Source organism: Entelurus aequoreus, linkage group LG01 (assembly GCF_033978785.1).
Source record: "Entelurus aequoreus isolate RoL-2023_Sb linkage group LG01, RoL_Eaeq_v1.1, whole genome shotgun sequence".
NCBI lineage: Eukaryota > Metazoa > Chordata > Actinopteri > Syngnathiformes > Syngnathidae > Entelurus > Entelurus aequoreus.
Window position 1 is genome coordinate 74,565,876 of NC_084731.1, and position 23,605 is coordinate 74,589,480.

General features: G+C 36.7%; 1 protein-coding gene across 2 annotated transcripts in view; it reads right to left on the bottom strand.

Moving 5' to 3' along the window:
- Positions 1-22,116, bottom strand: part of sema3b (sema domain, immunoglobulin domain (Ig), short basic domain, secreted, (semaphorin) 3B) — a 63,428-nt gene extending 41,312 nt beyond the window's left edge. For both annotated transcript variants that reach the window (XM_062058016.1, XM_062058009.1), the window contains exon 1: positions 21,798-22,116. The gene's annotated coding sequence lies outside the window, so the exon portion shown is untranslated. The remainder of the gene's footprint in view (positions 1-21,797) is intronic.
- Between the last annotated feature and the right edge of the window lie 1,489 nt (positions 22,117-23,605).

Sequence of the window (23,605 nt, forward strand, 5' to 3'; positions counted from 1 at the left end):
GAATATGTACTGTACTGTGCAATCTACTAATAAAAGTTTCAATCAATCAATCAAAAGTGTGAAGGAAAAAAGACACTTTTTTATTTCAACCGTACCTCTCTCAAAAACCTAAAGACTGACCGCACAGTTCCTGTCTTCACAATAAAAGTGCCGCTCCATCGCGCCTGCGCTAACAAAATAAGAGTCTCCGAAAGCCAGCGCAAACAACCTAGCAAGATAAAGAGTTTGCCGCCAATGTATTTCTTGTAAAGTGTATAAAAACGAATATGGAAGCTGGACAAATAAGATGCCAAAAACAACCACTTTCATGTGGTATTAGACAGAAAGGAGAAACTTTTTTTCTCCTCCATTTGAAAACGTGGACGTTATCAGCACTACTGTATGATTCCAATCAATGCAAGTCATCAGAATCAGGTAATACACCAACGTATATTCTTGTCTTCATGAAAGAAAGGAATCTATATGTTAAACATGCATGTATATTCATTAAAACACCTTTAACATGTGAACAAAAACGGCAAAATAAATACATATAAATTATATACTGCATATATAAATGTATGTATGTATATATATATATATATATATATATATATATATATATATATATATATATATATATATATATATATATATATATATATATATATATATATATATAAACATATATATATATATATATATTGCATTTAGAAAAAATATATATATATATATGTATATATAACATTTAGAAAATATATATATATATAAATATTACATTTAGAAAAAAAAAATATATATATATATATCATATATATATATATATATATATATATATATATATATATATATATATATATATATATATATATATATATATATATATATATATATGATATATATATATATATATATATATATATATATATATATATATGATATGTGTGTGTATGTATATATGTGCACATTGTGTTCTCAGGTGCAGCCCACACCTATCAGTTTATGGTTTGCGTAAAGGCTAACTTGTTATTTTCCTTTGTAATCTCTGCCTACTGAGCCTATGGTGCTGTTTGATTTATTGATTGATTGACATATTTTTATTTCAAATATGCATAAAAACAAGAGCAAGCCTGATCCAATACAGTGCTATAGCCTTAGCAGCCATTATAACAAAATGAAAACAATGGAGAATAAAAAACAAAAACAAATGAGCATTGGACTTTCTTTTTCTTTTTTTCTTTTTTTTACATATTTGAAAAGGAGTGAGAAGAAGTTTACACTTATTTAATCCCACCCCTTTTCTTTAAATCATAAATTACTCTGAACTAGAACTACCTATTCACTCAATGTACAAACTTAATGAACTTGTATATACTGTACATACATTATAGATATATACATACATATGCACACTACACACATACATAGCCACACCATTACCACTAGTGATCATTGAAATGGTATCATGCCACCACAACAACACCACTGCCTCAATGGGCAGCCCCACACTCTTCTGTAACACAAACAACCCAATATCAAAGCCCTTCTTCATCTCTGTACCTCTGGAATACCATGTACCTATACTTCTTTTTAAACTGGTTTATGTTTGGACATTGCTTTAACTTCACATTCAAACCATTCCATAATTTCACTCCACAAATTGAAATACAAAAACTTTTAATGGTCGTTCTATAACTAAGCATTTTGAAATTTAAATTCCCCCTTAAATTATAACCGCCCTCTTGTGTGCTGAACAATTTTTGAATGCTTCCTGGGAGTTTATTCATTTTGGCTTTACACATTATTTGTGCAGTTTGATACAAAATAATATCATTAAATTTCAATATTTTTGACTGTAAGAATAGTGAGTGAGTATGGTCCAGATACCCAACCTTGTTGATGATCCGTACAGCTCTTTTCTGAAGTATAGTTATTGAATTTAATGAGCTTTTATAATTATTCCCCCAGACTTCCACACAGTAGGTTAAATATGGTAAAACTAATGAACAGTAAAGAATGTGGAGTGATTTGTGATCCAGAAGCTGCTTTGCTTTATTACTGAGACGCTTCTTGACAGCTTAGATTGTACATGTTTTATATGTGATTTCCAGTTAATTTGATCGTCAATTGTAATTCCAAGGAATTTTATTTCAAAAACCCTTTCAATATCCACCCCATCTATTTGTATCTGCACCCTTGTTTCACGTGTCCTCTTTCCAAACAGCATTAACTTAGTCCTAGTCAGGTTTAATGACAATTTATTATAGTCAAACCAAGTTTTTAGTTTACTCATTTCTTCCATAATGACTTCCTGCAATTGATTTAAGTCATCCCCTGAACAAAAAATATCAGTGACATCAGCAAATAACACTAATTTCAACAGACACTTTACATATATCATTGATATACAGGATGAACAGTTTTGGCCCCAACACTGACTCCTGGGGGACACCACAAGCAATATCCAAACATGATGAACAGCAATCCCCCAACTTCACAAACTGTTGTCTCTTATATAAGTAACTTTTAAGCCAGTCTAATACAACTCCCCTGATTCCATACTTTTCCATTTTATTGATTAATATATCATGGTTAATTGTGTCAAATGTTTTTTTTAGATCAATAAATATTCCCATTGCATATTGTTTCTTTTCTAGGGCATTTGTGATTTCCTCTACTGTTTCAACTATTGCCATTGATGTAGATCTGCTTGATCTAAACCAGGGGTGGGCAATTAATTTTTACCGGGGGCCGCATGAGCTACCCGAGCACTGCTGGAGGGCCACATCGACAATATTTCAATTAAATTTTGCTCAATATTATTTTTGATATATACCGTAAGATAAATAATAATAATAATAATAATAATAGTAATACTTCAACATAGTGTGTGTAACAGCATTCCATGACTAATATATATAAATTAACATTAATAATAAATGACAGTAAAATAAGCACACGTATGACTGAGGAGTCATAGTGTAACTTTGTGTGGTGTTTGAGTTGTCCGACTTTTTGTGTGGCCTTAAACGCACCAGTGGTTTAGTGCTATGCGTGTTGGTGACAGATGACAAGTTGGTTTTGGCCTGGTTTGTACGGCAGAAAATGACTAGTTTTTCGAGATAGAATTGTTTTACTCATGTTTTTGGTGTGGTTATGTCCGAATATAAACTGTTTTGTTCAATAAAGTGATCGATATAATTCCTGTCCTCAAAGCATCTCGATAGACGTTACAATAATTGAACGGTGTTCAATTGAACGGTGTTGACGAACACCATTAGGGCCGCTTGTTGTCACTGTCACTCAAAGTTGCATTGCAAAATTCCATAGAATAAATATGTTTATTTTGTTTAGAATTCAGATGGGATTTGATTTGGTGCGCGGCATATACTTGCTGCGCGCAGCGGACGCTTGAGCAGTGCGCAATTGCGCAGGCACGCACCTTAGAGGGGACGTTGCTTTGCAGTTCATGTGTTGTTGGAAACACGCCATTCTTCATCAACTTTTCTCTTTTTAGCGTCTCGGGTGTAAACCGTGCATCACTTGTCGCTGCATGTGCACCTTCACTCGCAGGTTACACACGGACACACGCCCATATATAATACTTTTCAAAATAAAAGCAGCACAGTTGTATTGCGCGCAGGACATAGATGTTTTTTCAACTTTATTTTGTAATTGCAGTTGTTCACATTCACTCACAATCACGCATACGTCCACACGGAAGTAATACAAATAACGATTTTCAAAACAAAAGCAGCACCGTTGTATTGCACACTCGACATAGATACTTTTTAAAATGTATTTTGTAATTTATAATTGGCCTCACGCGGGCCGGACAGGGACGCACAAAGGGCCGGATGCGGCCCGCGGGCCGCAGAATGCCCAGGTCTGATCTAAACCCATATTGACAGTCAGATAGTAATTTATGCTTTTCTATAAATGCATCTAACCTGTTATTGAATAGTTTTTCTAATATTTTAGAGAATTGTGGAAGTAAAGAGACGGGTCTATAGTTTGTGAAGTGGTGCTTGCTCCCAGTTTTAAACAGAGGTATAACTTTAGCTATTTTCATTTCATTTGGAAATGCGCCGGTTTGAAATGACAAATTACAGATATATGTTAATAGTTTTGATATCCCTGTAATGACCTTTTTCACCAATGCCATACTAATGTCATTGGAGTCAGTGGACATTTTGTTCTTACATTTGTTTACAATATCCAACACTTCTTCTTCACCCACTGCATTTAAAAACATAGAATTGGGATTTCTCTCCAACAATCCCTCCATATTTTTACCAGTTGTCCGTGGATCTGGGATTCTTTCTGCAAGTTCGGGTCCAATACTTACAAAGAATTTATTGAAGGCATTAGCCACATCTTCAATATTATCATTTTCTTTACCATCATTTGTGAAATACGTTGGATAGTTATTTGAAGAGGTACTGTTTCTTATAATACTGTTTAATAAATTCCATATTCCTTTGATATTGTTTTTATTATCATCTAGTAATTTCTTATAATAATCTCTCTTATTTGACCTTATAATATGAGTTAATTTGTTTTTAAATTTTTTATATTTATTTTCTGCTTCTTTTGTTTTCAATCTTATAAATTCCCTGTAAAGAGTGTTTTTCTTCTTGCAAGCATTTTGCAATCCCTTTGTGATCCAAGGACAATTAGTATATTTTCTTTTACTGGTGCATTCTTTTATTGGGCAATTTTTTATCATATAATGACCTAAATATTCTCAAGAATATATTGTAAGCACTATTAACATCGCCATTTTCATAAATTACATCCCAATTCTGCTCCAGTAAATCATGTTTAAATGAACCAATGGATTCCTCTGATCTCGTTCTTCTGTATTGGGTTGGCTTTTCTAATTTTTTTGTCCTGTAGTTTCCATTAAATATCAGAAAAACTGGGAGGTGGTCAGTGATATCTTTGATCAATAGCCCACTTACGGTCTTATTCTCAATATCATTAGTGAATATGTTGTCGATTAGAGTGGCAAAGTGAGACGTAATTCGACTGGGTCTGGTGATTTTGGGATATAGACTCATACTGTACATTGTGTTAATGAAATGATCTATATCTTTATTTTTACTGGGATTCAACATGTCAATATTAATGTCTCCACAAATGAAGACAGGTTTATTAACGTTACTCTCCTTTGAAAACCGGCATTCCATCCAATCTGTAAAACGTTCAATGCTTGTACCTGGCGATCTGTATATACAACTAATAATGACATTTCTACTTTTTTCCATACAAATTTCAACTGTTAGACATCCAAGTAGGTTATCAACCACAGTTGTCATATCATCCAGACGTTTGAATCTCAAGGTGTTATCCACATAGATTGCCACCCCTCCACCCCCCTTGTTTTGTCTATTCATATTAATAAAATCATAACCATCCAGTTCAAAATCTGTCACTTTTTCACTGTTAATCCAAGTTTCAGATACTGCAATTATGTTAAATGGTTGTGAAAAGGTGTGTAAATAGTCCTTGATGTCCTTGAAATTCCTGTTTAGGCTTCTACTATTGAAAAGGATAATGGACAATTTGCCTATAGTAATAATATTCTGGTTGTACTGTTCATTGGTGTAGTAGCAGCAGTTCTCATTGATATTGAGGAGGAAATTATTGTCCGGGTCTATATCATGTTCCAAGTCTTGTAGGTGGTGCTCAGTGTATTGAGATGCTTTCAACTGTACATTATCATATTCACTTACCAACTGAATTATGTGGCTAGTGTCAACAGTAGCATCTTGCGTATTGTCAATGTGTGTCATGATTGTGTTTAATCGCTTTTACCTTACAGTCCAGTTCATACGTCATATTCATTCAGATCTTCGATGTTTCTAATCAGCAGCACTTTGGCGTTCTCCGGAGTACCGTTGAGTTTGATGAATACTTTACAGTTCGCAGTCCAAGTTTGTAGAATTTTCTTCTCTCTCCTCATTTGGCGTGCTTTTCGGGCTATATCAGCATTTCGTTTGGTCAAATGGTCGTTCATGTATACGTTTGTTCCTTTTAGCTTTCTTCCCTGTTTTAGCAACGCGATCTTGTGCTTTCTGTTTACAAATCTCAGGACTACGCTCGGCTTGTCGTTTGTTCCTTTCCTTGGCAAAAGGTGACATGCTTCGATGCTGTTACAGTCCAGTTGTATGTCCTTGGACATACAACTTATTTCAATGTAGCTACCTGTCGCTCCATTGAAATAACATCCAACTCCGCCGGCTCCCCTCCATTGGCTGGGGCCACTGCTCGTGCGTAAGACCGGGGTTTGATGCTAAGTCCAGTGATGATCACATCATTGATCCGTGTGTACTGCTCAATATCAGCAACTCTGTTCTCCAGAATTGCGATTTTCTTGTCTTTCTCCAAATTGTCAGCCCTCATCTGATCCAGCTGCACAACAAGGGCCATGATGGTTTTCTGCTGCTCCTTGATCGTAGCAACTTCCTCGATCAGAGTGTCGATTGACTTTTTAAGTTCGCCATAATCAGCCTTGGGCGCCATCTCGTCTTTGTAACAGCGCACGGGCTATTTACTCCAGACATTCACTTGTTAGATTAATTGCAAACTTTCTCCTTACATTATTAAACTTAAATGTTTGGAGTAAAATTTGCGAGCGCCGGTTCAGCTGATAACTGTTAAGTTATTGTGGCTCAATTTGCCTTAATTTTTTTTATGTTAATGTATTATTATTTAATATATATTATTGTTTTAGTTGCTTAAGAGATATTCCTGGCTCTGAATTTGCTCATTGCTATTGTTATGTTTTAGTGCATTATTTGTTGCCGTCATCATTAAACGAACATGTTACTTATCTGTTACTCAGTACTTGAGTAGTTTTTTCACAACATACTTTTTTCTTTTACTCAAGTAAATATTTGGGTGACTACTCCTTACTTTTACTTGAGTAATAAATCTCTAAAGTAACAGTACTCTTACTTGAGTACAATTTCTGGCTACTCTACCCACCTCTGGACACAAGTAAACACGCTGCAGGACTGCTTGTATCTCACATGATATCACACACAAGTAAACACGCTGCAGGACTACTTGTATCGCACATGATATCACACACAAGTAAACATGCTGCAGGACTACTTGTATCACACATGATATCACACACAAGTAAACACGCTGCAGAACTGCTTGTATCGCACATGATATCACACACAAGTAAACACGCTGCAGGACTGTTTGTATCACACGTGATATCACGCACAAGTAAACACGCTGCAGGACTGCTTGTATCACACATGATATCACACACAAGTAAACACGCTGCAGAACTGCTTGTATCGCACATGATATCACACACAAGTAAAACACGCTGCAGGACTGTTTGTATCACACGTGATATCACGCACAAGTAAACACGCTGCAGGACTGCTTGTATCACACATGATATCACACACAAGTAAACACGCTGCAGAACTGCTTGTATCGCACATGATATCACACACAAGTAAACACGCTGCAGGACTGCTTGTATCACACATGATATCACACACAAGTAAACACGCTGCAGAACTGCTTGTATCGCACATGATATCACACACAAGTAAAACACGCTGCAGGACTGTTTGTATCACACGTGATATCACACACAAGTAAACATGCTGCAGGACTGCTTGTATCACACATGATATCACACACAAGTAAACACGCTGCAGAACTGCTTGTATCGCACATGATATCACACACAAGTAAAACACGCTGCAGGACTGTTTGTATCACACGTGATATCACGCACAAGTAAACACGCTGCAGGACTGCTTGTATCACACATGATATCACACACAAGTAAACACGCTGCAGGACTACTTGTATCGCACATGATATCACACACAAGTAAACACGCTGCAGGACTGCTTGTATCACACATGATATCACACACAAGTAAACACGCTGCAGAACTGCTTGTATCGCACATGATATCACACACAAGTAAACACGCTGCAGGACTGTTTGTATCACACGTGATATCACGCACAAGTAAACACGCTGCAGGACTGTTTGTATCACACGTGATATCACGCACAAGTAAACACGCTGCAGGACTGCTTGTATCACACATGATATCACACACAAGTAAACACGCTGCAGAACTGCTTGTATCGCACATGATATCACACACAAGTAAAACACGCTGCAGGACAGTTTGTATCACACGTGATATCACGCACAAGTAAACACGCTGCAGGACTGCTTGTATCACACATGATATCACACACAAGTAAACACGCTGCAGAACTGCTTGTATCGCACATGATATCACACACAAGTAAACATGCTGCAGGACTGCTTGTATCACACATGATATCACACACAAGTAAACACGCTGCAGAACTGCTTGTATCGCACATGATATCACACACAAGTAAAACACGCTGCAGGACTGTTTGTATCACACGTGATATCATGCACAAGTAAACACGCTACAGGACTGCTTGTATCGCACATGATATCACACACAAGTAAACACGCTGCAGGACTGTTTTTGTATCGCACTTGATATCACACACAAGTAAACACACTGCAGGTCTGCTTGTATCACACATGATATCACACAAGTAAACACACTGCAGGACTGCTCGTATTGCACATGATATCACATGCAAGTAAACACGCTGCAGGACTGCTTGTATCGCACATGATATCACACACAAGTAAACATGCTGCAGGACTGCTTGTACAGCACATGATATCACACACAAGTAAACACCCTGCATGACTGCTTGTATCGCACATGATATCACACTCAAGTAAACACGCTGCAGGACTGCTTGTATTGCACATGATATCACACACAAGTAAACACACTGCAGGACTGTTTTATATCGCACTTGATATCACACACTAGTAGGGTTGGGTATCGAGTAACGATTCGAACCGGGACTAACTTTCGATTCTCCCGGAATCGTTCAAAAGTTTAAATTTCGATTCCTATTTTCGATACCAGTCCGCCGACCGGAAAAAAATATGTCCGCCGAACCGGAAGAAGAAGCCGCTGAACACCAACGAAGAAGCGCCCACCGCCGGAAGTGTTAGCATAGCCGAGCGAGTCAGTCAAGATCAAGCATGGATAGCGGGCGTCGGCGGTCGAAAGTGTGGCTTTACTTTACAAAAAAAAATGAAATAACCGCGAAATAACAGAGCTCCATGTCCATCAAGAAACGAGTGGAGAGAGAGCTGCAGATGTACCAGGACGTTCCACCGATACTTATGTCTGACGACCTTGCTGCATGGTGGTGGAACCAACAAAAGACTTATCCTTTGCTGTCATATCTCGCTTTCTCCTATTTATACGTTCAAGCTTCTTCCACACCCAGCGAACGTGTATTTTCCACAGCAGGAGACACTATCTGTCCAGAACGCTCACGCATCCTGCCTGAGAAGGCGGATATGGTCATTTTCCTAAACAAAAACTGTCTCTGATTTTATACTGTACCTGCTGCTAATCTGGACTGGGTTTTGCAAGTTGTTTTTTATTGTTTATTTGCTTTTCTGCACCAGGTTAGCCCATCAGTGGGAGCACGGTAACATTTTTAAGTACCTGCAGCATCATACACTTGTGTGTGTAAATGTGTTTTCATGAGGTTTCCTGCAGCATCATACACTTGTGTGTGTAAATGTGTTTTCATGAGGTTTCCTGCAGCATCATACACTTGTGTGTGTAAATGTGTTTTCATGAGGTTTCCTGCAGCATCATACACTTATGTGTAAAGGTGTTTTCATGAGGTTTTCAAAAATAAAGTTCTCTTGAGGAAAGTGTACCCCTGGGAAAATGTATTCATAATTTATAATATTTATATTCAAGTTCATAGATTTGATATTTATATTCTAGTTGAAAACAGCCCTGTGAGGAATTTATAGTAAAGTTCATAAAAAGTTAATAGAATTAAAATTGATGGAGAATGTCAGACTATTTCATTCAGAAAGACTGTAGGTTAGTTAGCTCATTTAAAATATCCTAAACTTTTTTTTGACCCTGCCTCTTAAAAGAATCGGAACCGAGAATCGTCAGGAATCGGAACCGAAACAAAGAATCGGAATCGGAATCGTTCAAATTCAAACGATACCCAACCCTACACACTAGTAAACACACTGCAGGTCTGCTTATATCGCACATGATATCACACACAAGTAAACACACTGCAGGACTGTTTGTATCACACATAATATCACACACAAGTAAACACAGTGCAGGACTGCTTGTATCGCACATGATATCACACACAAGTAAACACACTGTAGGACTGCTTGTATCGCACATAATATCACACACGAGTAAACACAGTGCAGGACTGCTTGTATCACACATGATATCACACACGAGTAAACACAGTGCAGGACTGCTTGTATCACACATAATATCACACACGAGTAAACACAGTGCAGGACTGCTTGTATCACACATGATATCACACAGAAGTAAACACACTGCAGGACTGCTTGTATCGCACTTGATATTACACTGTAGCAGGACTTCTTGTATCAAATTCATATTTCCCGCTCATTTCCTGGAAAAGCAGCTTGCACGCTAATCGCTAGCTAGCATTGTGAGAATAGTGAATCGATTCTGAATGGAATGGTCAGCACAGGAATGGGAGTGGTGAGGTGAGGTGAGGTGTCTAAAGAGTCACCCTGCACTACAACACACACCCTGGGAGGACACGAGAAGACATGCTAACCGCTAAGCTAGAGCTCTTGAAAGTAAACAGGAGTGGGTGTGTTGATCCAAATATCGACCATAACGATACCAAGTGTAAAACCAATACTACAGTGCGTTTTACTATCACAAAATGGTGTTGTTTCTTTCATGTTTGTGTTATTGTTGACAAACCACACACACTGTAGCTTCTGTTATCACTTCTATAATATATTGTGATATCAACATAAGCATAAACATAAATACACAACTCTAATGACTTGTATGTTGCACAAGGAGCAAACTGCTTAGTCAGCATTACTAGACGGGTGCAGAGGGATCAAAGGTGTGCTGTACCTGCCGCACATTTAACCAGACTTTCACCGCACACATCCTCCTGACTTTGGTCCATAATACACTCCATCCATACATTGCGCACACATGTCCGTCTAGGCGGCTATGAATAATGAGGCCATTGAGGCAGGGACACAAAAGAGCTTTTATAAGCAGCATACCTGGCACACACACACACACACGCACGCACACACACACACACACACACACACTGCACAATGGTTTCCTCCCTGCACCACAACTCTCACAGTGCACAAAAGCAGTTGTGTTCAACTCTGCATGTCCAATTTTTGAAAAGAAGCATCAACTTGCTGCTGGACAGGACTGAGGAAGTGATTATGGCGTGCAGAATGCTCCATTGTGTGTGTGTGTGTGTGTGTGTGTGTGTGTGTGTGTGTGTGTGTGTGCGTGCGTGCGTGCGTGCGTGCGTGCGTGTGTGTGTGTACTTTGCGTAAAGACACAACACACACTTGCACACTTTTCATCGTGCCCAAGAGTCGGACTCGACTGTCAGCTGCTATTAAAGGAGCCACAAGTTACATGAAGTGTGTGTGTGTGTGTGTGTGTGTGTGTGTGTGTGTGTGTGTGTGCACGCGCCGCTAAGTGCTGAGTGAGAAGCACGCGCGCACACACACACACACACACACACACACACACACACACACACACACACTGCGTGTTGGTGCTGCTGACACTTGAATTGAGTTCAGTTTGAAAAGACAGCAGCAGAATGCCAAGAAGCAGCAGATTAAGAAAAAGAAAGAAAATAAAGGACAGTATACTCAGAAAAGTGGGCGGGGTCAAGGCATCCTATCACAAAATTGTTTTTAAAAAAGTGCCGGCATACAAAAGCAGGGGCGGTCCTCAGGGTTTTATTATATCATATTATAATATTACTGTATGTTATATTATATACAGGGTTATGTATATTAGAAGCCCCAAACCAGTGAAGTTGGCACGTTGTGTAAATGGTAAATAAAAAGAGAATACAATGATTTGCAAATCCTTGTCAACTTATATTCAATTGAATAGACTGCAAAGACAAGATATTTAATGTTCACACTGAGAAACGTTGTTATTTTTAGCAAATATTAGCTCATTTGGAATTTGATGCCTGCAGCATGTTTCAAAAAAGCTGGCTCAAATGGCAAAAAAGACTGAGAAAGTTGAGGAATGCTCATCAAACACTTATTTGGAACATCCCAAAGGTGAACAGGCTAATTGTGAACAGGTGGGTGCCGTGATTGGGTATAAAAGCAGCTTCTATGAAATGCTCAGTCATTCACAAACAAGGATGGGGCGAGGGTCACCACTTTGTCAACAAATGCCTGAGCAAATTGTCCAACAGTTTAAGAACAACATTTGTCAACCAGCTATTGCAAGGAATTTAGGGATTACACCATCTACGATCCGTAATATCATCAAAAGGTTCAGAGAATCTGGAGAAATCACTGCACGTAAGCGGCAAGGCTGAAAACCAACATTGAATGCCCGTGACCTTGGATCCCTCAGGCGGTAATGCATCAAAAAGCGACATCAGTGTGTAAAGGATATCACCACATGGGCTCAGGAACACTTCAGAAAACCACTGTCAGTAACTACAGTTTGTCGCTACATCTGTAAGTGAAAGTTAAAACTCTACTATGCAAAGCCAAAGCCATTTATCAACAACACCCAGAAACGCTTCGCTGGGCCCGAGCTCATCTAAGATGGACCGATGCAAAGTGGTCTGACGAGTCCACATTTCAAATTGTTTTTGGAAACTTAGAAACGTTGTGTCCTCCGGACCTAAAAGGAAAAGAACCATCCGGATTGTTCTAGGCGCAAAGTTGAAAAGCCAGCATCTGTGATGGTATGGGGGTGTATTAGTGCCCAAGGCATGGGTAACTTACACATCTGTCAAGGCACCATTAATGCTGAAAGGTACATACAGGTTTTGGAGCATCATACATGTATGTTGCCATCCAGGCAACGTTATCATTGGCGCCCCTGCTTATTTCAGCAAGACAATGGCAAGCCACGTGTTACAACAGCGTGGCTTCATAGTAAAAGAGTGCGGGTACTAGACTGGCCTGCCTGTAGTCCAGACCTGTCTCCCATTGAAAATGTGTGGCGCATTATGAAGCCTAAAATACCACAACGGAGACCCCGGACTGTTGAACAATTTAAGCTGTACATCAAGCAAGAATGGGAAAGAATTCCACTTCAAAAATGTGTCTCCTCAGTTCCCAAACGTTTACTGAGTGTTAGTAAAAGGAAAGGCCATGTAACACAGTGGTAAAAATGCCCCTGTGACAACTTTTTTGCAATGTGTTGCTGCCATTAAATTTTAAGTTAATGATTATTTGCAAAAAAAAAAATTTGGTTTCTCAGTGTGAACATTAAATGTTTTGTCTTTGCAGTCTATTCAATTGAATATAAGTTGAAAAGGATTTGCAAATCATTGTATTCTGTTTTTATTTACCATTTACACAACGTGCCAACTTCACTGGTTTTGGCTTTTGTATATTATATATTATTGTATAATATATTATATCTTATAGTATTACTGTATATTATATTGTTACTGTATATTATATCATATATTACTGTATATTATATCATACATTATTACTTTATATTATGTCATATATTATTACTGTATATTATATAGTATTACTGTATATTATTGTATATCATATTATAATATGATTATATATTCCATCTTATTATATTATTACAGTAAATTATATTATATCATATATTACTGTATATTATATCTTATTATATTACTGTATATTATATTGTTGCTGTATATTATATATATCATAATATATTATTACTGTATAGTATATTATATCATATTATATTATTACTGTATATTATATATTTTTACTCCATTATATTACTGCACATTATGTTGTCATATTGATACTGTAAATTATATTATTACTGTATATTATATTACATAATATATTATTACTGTATATTATATCATATATTATAACTGTATATTATATCATATATTATTACTTTATAAAATTTAACTGCATGTGAGCTGCAGAATACACTCAATAACTTGTTTCCAAATCACTCCTAGCAAGCTAGTGATCATTGTTTTTTTGTTTTTTTTAAAACATAAGTATTTCAAAATGGGGGCTTTCATTCATTCACTTTCATTAAGTCATATGCATTACATTCATTCATTTCCATTCATTCATTCACTTTTATTCATATACATTTGTATCTATTCATTCATTCCAATCCATTCATTCATATTCATTTGTATCCATTCATGCATATTCATTCACATTTATTCATACGTTTTCATACTTATTCATTCATTCATAGTCATTAATTAATTCCCTTTAATTCATATGTATTCATATCTACACATTCATGTATTCATATTAATTCACAATCATTCATATTCATTCCCTTCCTTTCATTCATTCCCATTTGTTCATTCATATCCATTCATTTATTCACATTTCATTTATTCACATGCATTCATTCATATCAATTCATTTATTCACATACTTTCATTCATATCCATTCCCATTCGCTCATTCATGTCCAACCATTATTCACATTCATATTTCAAATACATTTATTCATTCACATTCATTCATATATATTCACATTTATTAAAATCCATTCATTAATTCATATTTGTTTACTCACATTCATTCATATATATTCACATTCATTAAATCCATTCATTAATTCATTCATTCACATTAATTTACTCATATTCATTCATATATATTCACATTCATTAAAATACATTAATTAATTCATTAATCTATTCACATTCACTTATTCATGCACATTAATTTACTCACACTCATTCATATATACACATTTATTAAAATCCATTGATTAATTCACATTAATTTATTCATTCACATTCATTTACTCATATTTATTCATATACATTCACATTCATTCATTTACATGTGTTGATTCACATTCACTAAAATCCATTCATTAATTAACATTCATTTATTCATTGGTTCACATGCATTGATTCACATTCATTCATTCATATTCACATTCATTTATATGCATTCATTCATTCCCATCCTTGCATTCATTTACTTTACATTCATTCATTCATTACACCTGACCAAAACAACAAGGCTGGCTTCCTGGTTGCTAAAACATGTTAGCTACAGCTCGCTCACCATCGCCCCCCTTGCTCGGTGTGGCGAGTCAGAGTACTGCAAGAGGTTTTGCCTTTTCTCTGTTTCACTGTGGGACTATGAAGCATAGACATCTTATAAGTAGACGCAGTATTGGCTGCTGTGACGCGAGAAATTCGTCCGCCATCTTGAAGTGGGGATGAGCAGCCTAAACTGACAGTTGACAGGTAGAAAACAAAGATGATGTTCAGCGTTTTCCTGCTCAAATGAGCGGACTGTTGAAAATATGAATCGGGGGATTTTCACAAGTAAGATTTAACATTAACGTACTATTGGTTGTATTTTGTGAAAAGAATATTACCAAAGAGTTGAGAAGGAGCAAAGATCTTCAATAGTACCGATAATGATGCATTCTCATTTCAGGCCAAGTATAAGACAATACTTTCTTAACAGTATAATTGTAACCAGGAATAAGTCTTCAAGTAACAATATTCAAATACTAACATTGTTGGGTAAGACAGAATTTGGTTTTATTCTGAATCCAGTGAAACAGATTGGTGGTTTTAACTGATATAAAGACTTTCAGATGTTTATATATGTTTATGTTTAAGTATTTGGCAGACGCTTTTATCCAAAGCGACATACATATAAAATACGTATAAAACAATCACTGTAAACATTACAGCGTTTCCCATAAACTGCCAAGATACCTGTGGCGGTGGGGGCGTGGTCACAATGACATAATCGAGTAATGTGCATAATTTACTACAATGATATGATTTTCTCTAAAAAGGCTCAAAAAATGTATACTTACTAATTAATAATAACAGTTTTGTTTTAAACGTCCGTCCATCCATCCATCCATTTTACAATATAATTACAACACTTTATGTACATATTTATATACAGATTTGAACAATAAGTTATTCACTGAAATATATTTATTAATTCTGGTTCTTACAAAAAATATATCTTATAAAATATAAAAGCTAAAATGTCTCTTAAAGCTCTGCCCCTTTAATTAGTGCATACTAAATAATTTAACTGTAGCCTACTACTACAACCATATTATTTACCAGCAACATAAAGTGAAACAGAGGCAGAGGTGTCCTGCCACAGTCAGTAACAAATAAACAGAAAACAGTAGTGGTCAAATACAAATAAGGCAACAAGAGAAGTATCCTACACTTCTCTTTTTTAAAGTAAACCTGAACAGCCTATATGGGCATCTACATCAACTATATGATTTGCCTGACAAGCAGGACAGGACAAAAAAATAAATAAATAAATATTTGTGGCGGACGTAATTCTTTCGTGGCGGGCCGCCACAAATAAATGAATGTGTGGGAAACACTGCATTATCATTTAAGGGAAGAATGTAATACAAAATATCAATACAAAGTGTCAAGACAGAATAAACTCTCTGCTGCTGCAGCAACAGGGATTCAGTCTATAGGTCCCTAAGATGTATAGATATCTAATGCATTCATACATTGTTTATGTAGGATATACGCATGTATATATAACCTAATCATATTGTTTCTTCAACTTAAAAATAGCTGACCGTTTTTTTCCCTCTTCTCTGGGATTATATTCCCAGTTTTGATCTCGGACGTCTGGTCACTTATAGCATATAAGAATATTCTATTACTGTTAAGCAAACTATGAATAATAAAACATGTGTCCTTTATCATAGCTACACGTATGACAAAAAAATGCGTGAAAATCAGTGGTATTCAGAGAGGTAAGATGAATTAAATGCGCTGACACTTCATTGCTCCTGCCAAATGAATTGCAATGAGTGGAGCGGATCACCACTCCAAGATGGCGGCCCCGCGTCTCGTCAGCGCCAGTAGGCAGTAGCGCTCGATGCTGCGTCTACTTATGAGATGTCTATGCTATGAAGGGTGATGACGTCACACTGTCAGGAAGTGGATTCTGCAGCGGACACACTAGAAATTCACGGCGTAAAAATGTTTCTGCAAACATTGTGACCAGCCAGTAAGCCACGCCCACTTCCTCTTCCACCCATATGATCTCCAATAGGCAACCTCACTTGCTTGCTCCACTTTTAAGAAGCTTCCGCTACACATCTTAAAAACATTTACCTTGGGCCAAGATTTGTTTTCAAAATGTTATTTGTCGACCGATACTTTAAAAAAAACGTGTGCGTGTGTGTCACTTTAAAGGCCTACTGAAACCCACTACTACCGACCACGCAGTCTGATAGTTTATATATCAATGATGAAATCTTAACATTGCAACACATGCCAATACGGCCGGGTTAGATTAGTAAAGTGCAATTTTAAATTTCCCGCGAAATATCCTGCTGAAAACGTCTCAGTATGATGACGTTTGCGCGTGACGTCACGGATTGTAGCGGACATTTTGGGACAGCATTGTGGCCAGCTATTAAGTCGTCTGTTTTCATCGCAAAATTCCACAGTATTCTGGACATCTGTGTTGGTGAATCTTTTGCAATTTGTTTAATGAACAATGGAGATAGCAAAGAAGAAAGCTGTAGGTGGGAAGCTGTGTATTGGCGGCCGGCTGCAGCAACACAAACACATAGCGGCTACGTAGTAGCCGGTGTTTCATTGTTTACATTCCTGAACAATGACAGTCAAGCTTTACCATTGGCCTGTGGAGAACTGGGACAACAGAGACTCTTACCAGGAGCACTTTGAGTTGGATACGCGCTACCGTGAGTATGCAGCTGCGGCTTCCAAACATTTGATCGCTTGCCCGTACGTGCGTGCCGCTATGTGCATGTCACGTACGTAACTTTGGGGAAATATATGTGCTGTATGAACTTTGCGGAGGTGAACGGTACTTTGGGCTGTGGGATTGAGTGTGTTGTGCGGGTGTTTGATTTGTATTGGCGGGTTATATGGACGGGAGGGGGGAGGTGTTTGTTATGTGGGATTAATTTGTGGCATATTAAATATAAGCCTGGTTGTGTTGTGGCTAATAGAGTATATATATGTCTTGTGTTTATTTACTGTTTTAGTCATTCCCAGCTGAATATCAGGTCCCACCTGCCTCTCACAGCATCTTCCCTATCTGAATCGCTTCCACTGCCCTCTAGTCCTTCACTCTCACTTTCCTCATTTACGAATCTTTCATCCTCGCTCAAATTAATGGGGAAATCATCGCTTTCTCGGTCCGAATCGCTCTAGCTGCTTGTGGCCATGATTGTAAACAATGTGCAGATGTGACGTCATGCTACTTCCAGTACAGGCAAGGCTTTTTTATCAGCGACCAAAAGTTGCGAACTTTATCGTCGATGTTCTCTACTAAATCCTTTCAGCAAAAATATGGCAATATCGCAAAATGATCAAGTATGACACATAGAATAGATCTCCTATCCCCGTTTAAATAAGAAAATCTCATTTCAGTAGGCCTTTAAGAAAAACCGCCGCGTCATTGGAGTCCAACGACTCCTTTTGTTTGCAGTACTTGTTTAATCCAGCAGGTGGCGTCCTTATAAAACACCAACAACAACAGCCATTGAGTCAATTAACATCACTAGCAAGGTGTATGAAATAGAACATATATTATTATACAATATTTCGTAACAACTGTAATCCTGGCATATTCGTATTTCTTCATAAATGATGATTACTCGTGAATAATTAATACATCTAACGTGACAGAGGACATCTACGTGGGCTAAACTAACATGCTAACCTAGCACGGTGTAGCTAACATACCAATTTTGTGTTCCAGTTGTTAGGTAAAAAGTGGAGTGTAAAGTCAGTAGATGTTACACTTACATGACAAAAAGTTGAGGGCAAAGTTACACTTACATGAGAAGAAGGTGAGGGCAAAGTAGCGGTGGAAGTGGAGGAAGGAGGATGATAAAAAAAAAAAAGACAAGATTGAAGCGTGAGCCTGCTTGGCGGCCAGCAGAGGGCGTGCAAGAGCACCTGCAGGCCGCACTACTTTCTGCACAGAGCTCCATGTTAATAAACACGATGATGAGGGGGGATGACAAAAGTATTGGGACAAGTTGCTGCCATGATTGATGGTACTGTAAATGATCAATACACGTGCATCTGTCAAAAGACTCTCTCTCTCTCATGTGAGCTGCAGCTTTGCAGTCATGGGAAAGTTTCCATCCAGACTTCTGGTCCAGATGGCTCGCTACCAACAAGTAGCACAAGACTGCATGAAGATCTGCTCTGAACAAACTCAGAACCTCTTCTTGCAACTTCAGTGACGTGTCGTCTTTAAACACGCCGAGCTTGAGCTTTGCTTGTTATGACATAATAATTATTATGTTATTACTAATAACAACAACAGGGCGATGACCACATGACCAAACATTAACATAACGCAACATTTCAACAACAACATATTTATTTATGTTTGCAACAGTATTTTTTGTTACAATGAGTTTGTTTTGTTGTTGTTGAACAATATCAACTATTATATACGCATACTGTATATATATATATAGATACACAAATGTATATATATATATATATATATATATATATATATATATATATATATATATATATATATATATATATATATATATATATATATATATATATATATATATATATATATGTACACATATACATATATATATATACATACACTACCGTTCAAAAGTTTGGGGTCACCCAAACAATTTTGTGGAATAGCCTTCATTTCTAAGAACAAGAATAGACTGTCGAGTTTCAGATGAAAGTTCTCTTTTTCTGGCCATTTTGAGCGTTTAATTGACCCCACAAATGTGATGCTCCAGAAACTCAATCTGCTCAAAGGAAGGTCAGTTTAGTTTTGTAGCTTCTGTAACAAGCTAAACTGTTTTCAGATGTGTGAACATGATTGCACAAGGGTTTTCTAATTATCAATTAGCCTTCTGAGCCAATGAGCAAACACATCGTACCATTAGAACACCGGAGTGATAGTTGCTGGAAATGGGCCTCTACACACCTATGTAGATATTGCACCAAAAACCAGACATTTGCAGCAAGAATAGTCATTTACCACATTAGCAATGTATAGAGTGTATTTCTTTAAAGTTAAGACTAGTTTAAAGTTATCTTCATTGAAAAGTACAGTGCTTTTCCTTCAAAATAAGGACATTTCAATAGATACATATATGCATATTTACACACACACACAGTATGTATATATATATATATATATATATATATATATATATATATATATATATATATATATATATATATATATATATATATATATATATATATATATATATATATATATATATATATATATACACACTACCGTTCAAAAGTTTGGGGTCACATTTAAATGTCCTTATTTTTGAAGGAAAAGCACTGTACTTTTCAATGAAAATAACTTTAAACTAGTCTTAACTTTAAAGAAATACACTCTATACATTGCTAATGTGGTAAATGACTATTCTAGCTGCAAATGTCTGGTTTTTGGTGCAATATCTACATAGGTGTATAGAGGCCCATTTCCAGCAACTATCACTCCAGTGTTCTAATGGTACAATGTGTTTGCTCATTGGCTCAGAAGGCTAATTGATGATTAGAAAACCCTTGTGCAATCATGTTCACACATCTGAAAACAGTTTAGCTTGTTACAGAAGCTACAAAACTAAACTGACCTTCCTTTGAGCAGATTGAGTTTCTGGAGCATCACATTTGTGGGGTCAATTAAACACTCAAAATGGCCAGAAAAAGAGAACTTTCATCTGAAACTCGACAGTCTATTCTTGTTCTTAGAAATGAAGGCTATTCCACAAAATTGTTTGGGTGACCCCAAACTTTTGAACGGTAGTGTATATATATATATATATATATATATATATATATATATATATATATATATATATATATATATATATATATATATATATATATATATATATATATATATATATATATATATATATATATATATATATATATATATATATATATATACACACACACACACACACACATACAAAACTGAATACTTTTAAAAGGTTGACAAGGTTGAAAAATTGGCAATCATGTTTCGACAGCAGTTTTTGGGAAGTTGACATTTTTTTACCTCAACTATTTCACACTTCAAGTAGTTTTAAAAGATGAATGTGTTTAAAGTGGGAACATATGAATATCAAAAATGTTGACTTTTTTTGGAAGCTGACATTTTTTGTCATAAGAGCAAACTAAAAGTATTCCTCAAAATATGATGAATATTTGACAAATATTTCAGACTTTAGTAGTTTTAAAAGATGAATGTGTTTAAAGTGGAGAAAAAATATGAATACCAAACAATTTTGACCATTTTTTGGAAGCTGACATTTTTTGTCATAAGGGCAAAATATGAATGATTAAAAAAAAAATCCATAATAGTTTGAATCTTTTCATTTTGAAAAATTGGCCAAAATTAATTTTTGATTTGATGATTCATCAGTTAACATGTTCAGACGATTAAAGATGTTAATTATAGTTAAAAACAAAAAGTATTTAAGGACGAACCTCACAGATTGTGGAAAAAATAACTAAATCTCCCACAAACAAACTCAACTGAAGCCATATTTTCTTCAGTGATACTACTACTTATTTCCTATGTAAACATGATGACTATACTTGAATGAATGTCAACCTGAGGACGTTAAAGTCCCAAGCAGAGCTCCAGGAACAAAACCAAAAACCCTTGCTCACCTGTCCATTTGTGTCCTCGTCCTAAACTCTTCACAACCAAATCCACCTGAGCAAGTCCACGGTCTAGAACTAGGGTCAACAGAGGTCACCAAGTCCTCTGGTCCATGTCGGGTCCAGGTAGTCCTTTGGTAAAGTCCAGTTAAGTCCGGTAGAAGTCCAAAACCTTCCCTGATCCAAAGTTACTTTCTCCGAGGAAAACACGGCAAAGTCTTCTTGGCGTCCGCATGCGAACTGGCACACACACACTTACACACACACACACACACACGCACTTACACACACGCACACACACGAGAGCTGAGCGGCGCTGAAGTGATCCGAGGGAAGCAGGCGGGAATAATGGACCTAATTCAGGAGGGGAGGAGGGAAGGAAAGGTGGGATGGAAGAGGGAGGGGAGTGGAAAGGGGCGGGGACGTGTGTGTGTGTGTGTGTGTGTGTGTGTGTGTGTGTGTGTGTGTGTGTGTGTGTGTGTGTGTGTGTGTGTGTGTGTGTGTGTGCAATGTTTGCATTGTCCCATGTCACTTCCTTGTGTGAATGAGTGAATGTGTGTGCCCTTAAAGCAACAGTCACCTTCACAACACCATGCTGCAGCAGCTTGGAAGTAGGAGAACAGAACCTCTTTTGTTACCGTGGGCAACCGCTGCTCGCCCACTTCAGAGGTTTGCGTGCACACAACTCATGTTTTGTGTGCGCACGAGTCATTCAGCTAGCATTCAGAAGGATACATTAACCTCCTGCAAAAACACTAGTCAAAGATCCTCTATTAACAATCTGCTGTTTTTAATCTCCTACTGCAAAAACACTAGTCAAAGATCCTCTATTAACAATCTGCTGTTTTTAATCTCCTACTGCAAAAACACTGGTCAAAGATCCTCTATTAACATTCTGCTGTTTTTAATCTCCTAATGCAAAAACACTAGTCAAAGATCCTCTATTAACAATCTGCTGTTTTTAATCTCCTACTGCAAAAACACTAGTCAAAGATCCTCTATTAACAATCTGCTGTTTTTAATATCCTACTGCAAAAACACTAGTCAAAGATCCTCTATTAACAATCTGCTGTTTTTAATCTCCTACTGCAAAAACACTAGTCAAAGATCCTCTATTAACAATATGCTGTTTTTAGGGACGTACTGCAAAAACACTAGTCAAAGATCCTCTATTAACAATATGCTGTTTTTAATCCATCCATCCATCCATTTTCTACCTATTGCAAAAACACTAGTCAAAGATCCTCTATTAACAATCTGCTGTTTCTAATCTCCTACTGCAAAAACACTAGTCAAAGATCCTCTGTTAACAATCTGCTGTTTTTAATCTCCTACTGCAAAAACACTGGTCAAAGATCCTCTATTAACAATCTGCTCTTTTTAGGGACCTACTGCAAAAATACTAGTCAAAGATCCTCTATTAACAATCTGCTGTTTTTAGGGACCTACTGCAAAATCACTAGTCAAAGACCCTCTATTAACAATCTGCTGTTTCTAATCTCCTACTGCAAAAACACTAGTCAAAGATCCTCTATTAAAAATCTGCTGTTTTTAGGGACCTACTGCAAAAACACTAGTCAAGATCCTCTATTAACAATCTGCTGTTTTTAGGACCCACTGCAAAAACACTAAAGATCCTCTATAAAACAATTTGGTGTTTTTAGCAACCTACTGTAAAAACACTAGTCAAAGATCCTCTATTAACAATATGCTGTTTTTAATCCATCCATCCATCCATTTTCTACCTATTGCAAAAACACTAGTCAAAGATCCTCTATTAACAATCTGCTGTTTCTAATCTCCTACTGCAAAAACAC